This window comes from Dermacentor silvarum, chromosome 5 (assembly GCF_013339745.2).
Source record: "Dermacentor silvarum isolate Dsil-2018 chromosome 5, BIME_Dsil_1.4, whole genome shotgun sequence".
NCBI lineage: Eukaryota > Metazoa > Arthropoda > Arachnida > Ixodida > Ixodidae > Dermacentor > Dermacentor silvarum.
In genome coordinates this window covers 89,732,585-89,739,056 of record NC_051158.1, presented here as the reverse complement: position 1 = coordinate 89,739,056, position 6,472 = coordinate 89,732,585, and the positions used below count along the sequence as shown (strand labels likewise).

Here is a 6,472-nt window from a genome sequence, read left to right as displayed (position 1 = left end):
GGCCACGAGGGATGGCGAAAGCTGTGCTGGGGTTGTAGTAGCGGAAGTGCTCGGATTGTCTTGAGCAGACATGGCAGAAGGCGGTATGGGCGCTACCCGAGCGGAGCCCCATTACGAAGGGCGAGAGGTCTCGGGGAACGTAAAGCACCCTTCCACCACCTATAAGGAACAGTTTACTCCTGCTCAGCTCGAGCCATGACTAAGAACAAGCTGTGCAGCTGATGATGATAAATACAGATGAGGAATTTATACAAGTGATGATGATGTGTAGAGATGAAGAAGATTCAGTCATGGGTCATGCTCATGGCCCTGTCGTGTGCAACATGGACGACGATGCGCTGCCGATTATTGGTCACGGCGTTGATTGTGCCAAGGTCCCACCGATCCAACAGAAGCGGAGTCTAGCTTTTCTCAACTATTTTCTAACAAGGACGACTTCGTTTCTCAATCATTTCGCAACGGTTTGTGATGAGAAACTGGAAGACCTACTCGCCAGAATACAGCGACTGGAAGCATCTGTGTGCATCTTAGAGGCAAAACTTTCTTCGATTCCTCGCCTCGAGAATGTAACGGCCAGTGCAACTGAAGCCAAACAGGAGGCGAATGATCGGCAGAGTACGACACAGGCCACGGCTGGACAGAGCCAGCCACAGCTGCCACAGGCAAATGGTCCCAAACTGACACAAAAACTGAACCCCTCAAGGCAGCAGACACAGCAACACAGCCTCCAGGTGCACCAACAAACACTGTCTCCAAGGATCCTAGGTTTTCAAAGTACTTCAAGATGCTCGATGTTGGTATTCGTCTTCGTGCTGTACTCGCCCAGCAGCAACAAGGACGCGACTGCGTCATCGCCTATGCCAGTCGCCTTCTTTCCTCTTCAAAGTGCAAGTTTTCGATCACTGAGCGCGAGTGCCTTGCACTAGTTTGAGCTGTCGGAAAGTTTCGACCATACTTGTTTGGCCGCACCTTTTCGGTCATCACAGACCACCATGCGCTTTGCTGGTTGTCTTCCCTCAAAGATCCGACTGGACGACTTGGTCGCTGGTGCAGTCTGGCAGACTGTACCAGGAGGCGGACTGCCTATCCCGTCATCCAGTGGACCCTCCCGACTCGCCAGCGCGCGATTCGGACGCCTGTATCTTCTCGATATCCTATTTATTCGAGATACATAGCGAACAGCTCAGCGATGCCAATTTGCGGTCAATTATCCGCCGTCTATGCTATCATCACTGCCCCGTCCCTACAATTATTCGTGCTTCGTGATGGCATTTTATACAGACACAACACCAGCTCCGATGGCCCAGAGCTTCTACTGGTTGTTCCCGAAACACTCCGTTCCACTGTCCTCCAGCAGCTTCATGATGCCCCAACCACTGGACATCTCGGAGCAACTCGCACGCACGATCGTGTTCGGCGTCGGTTCTTCTGGCCAGGCCTCCACCGCTCTATGCGCCAATACGTTGCTGCTTGTGAGTCCTGCCTGCGCCACAAGCATCCATCCTTGTCGCCAGCCCGTCCTCTTCAGCGCATCGACATTCCCGGTGTCCCGTTCTACCGCGTCGGCCTTGATCTCATCCGGCCATTCCCAACATCTCTGTGGATTGCCAACAACAAGTGGATTGCCGTCGCTACGGACTACGCAACACGATACGCTATCATGCGGGCACTACCGACAAGCTGTGCCACTGACGTTGTGGAATTTCTACTTTACAACGTTATTCTTCACCACGGCGCTCCTCGACAGCTGCTGACCGACCGTGATCGCTCCTTTCTGTCCACGGCATTCTTCGTTCGTGTTCCATCCGTCACATGCTAACCACTGCCTACCATCCGCAAACCAATGGGCTTACCGAGCGCCTCAACCGCACGCTGACCACAATGCTCTCCATGTACGTTTCCTCAGACCACCGTGATTGGGACAGCACATTGCCTTATGTGAAATTTGCCTACAAATCATCACGCCATGACACCGCTGGCTTTTCGCCCTTTTATCTCTCTTTTGTCCACCATCCTACATTGCCCTTCGAGACTATTTTACCATCATCTGTGCACCCTTTTACCGACTACTCCCGCGATACAGCTTCTTGGGCTGCAACGGCTCACCAGATTACGAGGGATCGTCTTTAAGCCTCCCAGCTGTCCCAGAAGGCCCGCTACGATAGCCATCACATAGTCATTAATTACTTTACGGCCTCTTTGGTCCTCCTCTGGACACCTTGCCGCCACGTTGGCTTGTCGTCAAAGCTTCTTTCCCGATACTCCGGGCCTTACAAGGTCCTACGCAAGATCTCTGAAGTCACGCACGAGATCACTCCACTAGACAGTCGATCATCTGCCGCGTCCGCCACTGATAAGGCCTTAAGCCTTATGTTGCCGGACACGATCCTACTGCTCCTTAAGCGCCGAGACGGCAATCTCGATGGCGGGGGTTCTATGTTACGCGCTATGCCGAGCATGGAAGAATCCGCCAGAAAGACGGTGAAGACGACGATCTGGGCAGCACTCGTGTTCTTGTTCTGCCATCTTGCCTGCAGCCGTCTCTCTGTATATATGTTGTAACTATAATTTTCCTAACATTTTTTGCAACTCTCATCCCCGAGGCAATATATATATTGAAATACCACGGTCGAGACGGTGATCCATTCCAAGCGGAAAAGATGGCACCGACACCAAAAGGAACGCGAGCCGATGATTGATGCTGGTTTTGTACAGATGGAGATGAAATCCGCAGAAGTGCTTACACTAATTTCCTCCGTGGACGGAAGCCCCCAGCCTGGCCGCAAGTTAGACTTTGGGCAGCAGATGAAAGGGCTTTAGGCAGGAAACGTGCGCGATTTATGTTCTGCGGTAGCGTCGGTCAATTGGGGCATGAAGAGTTGTAACGCGATAGTTCACCGCCGAGGTCTGCCCTGTGACTTTGTAGGGGCCAATATTTCGAGACTCAAGCTTCTCACATAAAGCGGGTGTTCGTGCAGGTGTCCATAAGAGCACATCGTCACCATGTTGGTAGGAAATGACGTGGTGAGAGGCATCGTACCGATGTTTGCGATCGTCTTGGCTTGCTTCAGTGTTCATACGGGCGAGACGACGGAATTGGGCAAGACGAGGCACCGCCTCCTCGAGTCTACCGCCCTTATGCCGATAATCCTCCCGCTCACCGATCTTCATCTCCGATCGACTTCTGCAACACCGCCCACACCACACGTGCCTCGAGACGCCGCTGCCCATCGCCGCTCCAACGTCTTGTTTCACCACTTCGGCCAGTCTCCCAACTCCATGTCCAGGGACCCGAAAACTAACCAGTGCAGTTTTTGGAGGAAAAACTGCATCGCCGCCGTTGACAAGGCACGCAAGTGCTACAAGTCCTCCTGAAGGTCCGTCGAATTGGTGTCTGTGGAGGGTGTGCGTTTGTTAGCTCTGATTGACAGGGGAGCCAATATTTCTTTTATGCGTGCGTACTTCTGCTCTCGTCTACGGAAAGTGAAGACACCTGATGTTGGATCATCCTTGATTGAGCTAAAGGAGAAATCAGTCGACCATCAGCCCGATGTACAGCACGCGTCTTCATTGATGGTATCCGACATCACATTAGGTGCGTGATTTTATTCTCGTGCGCTCATGAACCTATTTGAGGTTGGGACTTCCTCTCGTCAGCGTCTGCTTTAATCTCTTGCAGCAAACGTATAGTCCATATGACCGAGACCGTTCATTGCAGCGGGAGTGTCGACGAGCCACGATTCCGTTTTCTCACTGCTGCCGATTCTGTACTGCCTCCTGGCCACGAGCAAATCATAACACTATCTTCTATGCATATCTCCAATGGCAACGTGTTCATCACTCCTTACGGCCCCTGTCTTGGTCATGGGATTGTGTTCGCTTTCAGCCTGGAGCGGTTCAAAGAAAGCTCTGCGACGAAAATACAGCAACCCCCAGAAATAATTACAAGGGAAGGATGCCATAGACCTCCACAGGATTCAAACTGGGGTCTTTCCAAACCTACAAAAATTATACAGAATGTTTCCAACGCTGTATGGGCACACCTGTCTGTGGTGTGGTGGCTCGCCATCGCTATACCACATTTCGTGGGGTTGCCAAAATAGACCACCACATTTAAATACCTTTTTAGGTAAATTTGAACTATTGAACACTTTGGAGCAATGGTAGGCACAACTCGCCAGCTCTGACCCCGAGGTGCAGCTAGCACATCTGCGTCACGTAAGGCAGGCGGCCGGGGCCAGTGGAGCCCTGGACTTGGGGCCCCACCCATCGAGCTCATAACCTTTCACCTCAATCCCTTTTCAATAAAGTTATTCCTCCTCCTCCTCCTCTGCGCTAATCATCGCCTTGAACATCACCACTGAGAGAATCATCCTACCTGAAAGCTCTGCAGTGACCTGTTATGTGGACACCCAACCAGTCTCTCTCATTCCTCTTGCCGCCTTGCATACTCTGTTTCAACAGGTCAAATAAGCTGCATCTACACTTGCTTCCGTGATAAGTCCTGACCTTACTGCTGCTCAGAGTGAAGCATTGCTCAAATTGCTGACTAAGCACCAGGTATCCTTTGATATGATTACTTCGTCACTCGGACTGACCTCCTTTGCCTCCCATCTTATCGACACCGATGGCCAGACTATCGTACGCCGTCGTCCCTACCGAGTCTCTTTGGCCGAACGCAAAATCATCGAGGAGAACGTCGCCGATATGCTGAAACAAACATCATACGTGCCACCGCCAGTTCTTGGTCATCACCCGTCGTATTAGTGCAGAAGAAGGTTGGATCGGTACGCTTTTGTGTTGACTACCGCCCGCCAAACAACATCACCGGCAGAGATGTATATCCGATGCTGCGTATCGATGACGCCCTTGATTCTTTGCCAGGCGCACAGTACTTCTCCTGCCTTGATCTTCGCTCCGGATATTGGCAAATTTCAATGCACTAAGCGGACAAACAAAAGGCCACCTTTTCTACTCCGGACGGTGTTTACGAGTTTAACGTAATGCCTTTCGGCCTCTGCAAGTCTCCCGCCACATTTGAAAGAATGATCGACACTGTTCTTCGCGGCCTCAAGTGAAAAACTTGTCTATGTTACCTCGACGACAACGTCGTGTTTCCCTCGACTTTCACTGAACATCTGCAGCGCCTAGGTGAAGTGCCCACATTCCCTTCTAATGCCGGACTTCAACTAAACACGAAGAAGTGCCGTTTCGCTAGCACAACGATTAAAGTGCTGGGTCATCTCGTTAGCAAAGACGGCATCCAGCCTGATCCGGACAATATTTCCGCAGTGCTCAACTTTTCAGGCCCACTTCGTGCAAAAGAAATGCGCAGCGTCCATGAAGTCGCCTCATACTTTCGAAGTTTCATCCGGAACTTCGCCAGCATTACCCCGCACCTCCATCACTTGAAGTATCACGGTCGAGTGGTCGCTGTATTCTAACAAGGAAAGATGGCTCCGGCGTCAAGAAAAACACCATCCGATGAAGGATGATAGTTTTGCACAGATGATCCGCATACATGCTTGCTATATATAGAGCGAGAGGGAGATTTCGGGTTGGAGGGGGGGGGGGGGGTTCTCCGCTGACAACTACCACTCCTCCATTCCTTCACCTCTCGGTGACCAATGGATGCGCGGTGCTGTGGGCGCTAGACTGCTCCACAGAAGCTGCAGTGCTACCTCAAGGCCTAAAGCTGCCACGTTTAAGGAAGACTCGCCCACCCGGTGGCAGTACTTACAGAGCTACCCGATGAAGGAACAACCACTGTCTTGAGCCTCTCGAGCACGAAGGTACTTTCCATGATTGACAAATCCCTCAGTGATCACGAGCATCGAGTGTTGGTGGCCCTGCGCACGAAACAGTCCTTGGTATTCGACTTTGCGCAGCACGACGGCCCGCCATCGATTCCTGCGGGCAGAACTCATCTCCGCATCAGCACAGGAGCCACCCAGCCAATCCGACAAAAACCATGTCGCGTGTCCCCGGCTGAACGCAAGATAATCAGCGATCAAGTCCGAGAAGTGCTACCCAAGGCATCATTCGAGAATCGCCGAGTCCTTCGGCAGCCCCCGTGATATTGGTGAAGAGGAAAGACGGTACGGGGCGATTCTGCGTTGATTATCGTCGCCTAAATGCCGTTAGTAAGAAAGATGTATATCCGCTCCCACGAATTGACGACCCCATCGACTGCCTCTTTGCGGAATCTTACTTTTCCTCTGTTGATTTACGGTCAGGTTACAGGCAAATTTCTATGCACAATGACGACAGAGAAAGGGCGGTATTTGTAACGCCCGACGGACTATTTCAGTCTAACGTAATGCCTTTCGCGTTGTGTAACGCGCCCGCAACGTTCTAAAGGTTCATAGACACGATATTACGCGGTTTGAAATGGAAAGTTTGCATGTGGTACTTAGACGACGTTGTGATCTTCGGCCAAACGTTTAGTGAGCACAACAAACTTTTGGACTTG

General features: G+C 51.6%; 1 pseudogene; it reads left to right on the top strand.

Moving 5' to 3' along the window:
• The first annotated feature begins 317 nt into the window (after positions 1-317).
• On the top strand, positions 318-2,820 carry LOC119454224 (WASH complex subunit 3-like; annotated as a pseudogene).
• Positions 2,821-6,472: the final 3,652 nt, after the last annotated feature.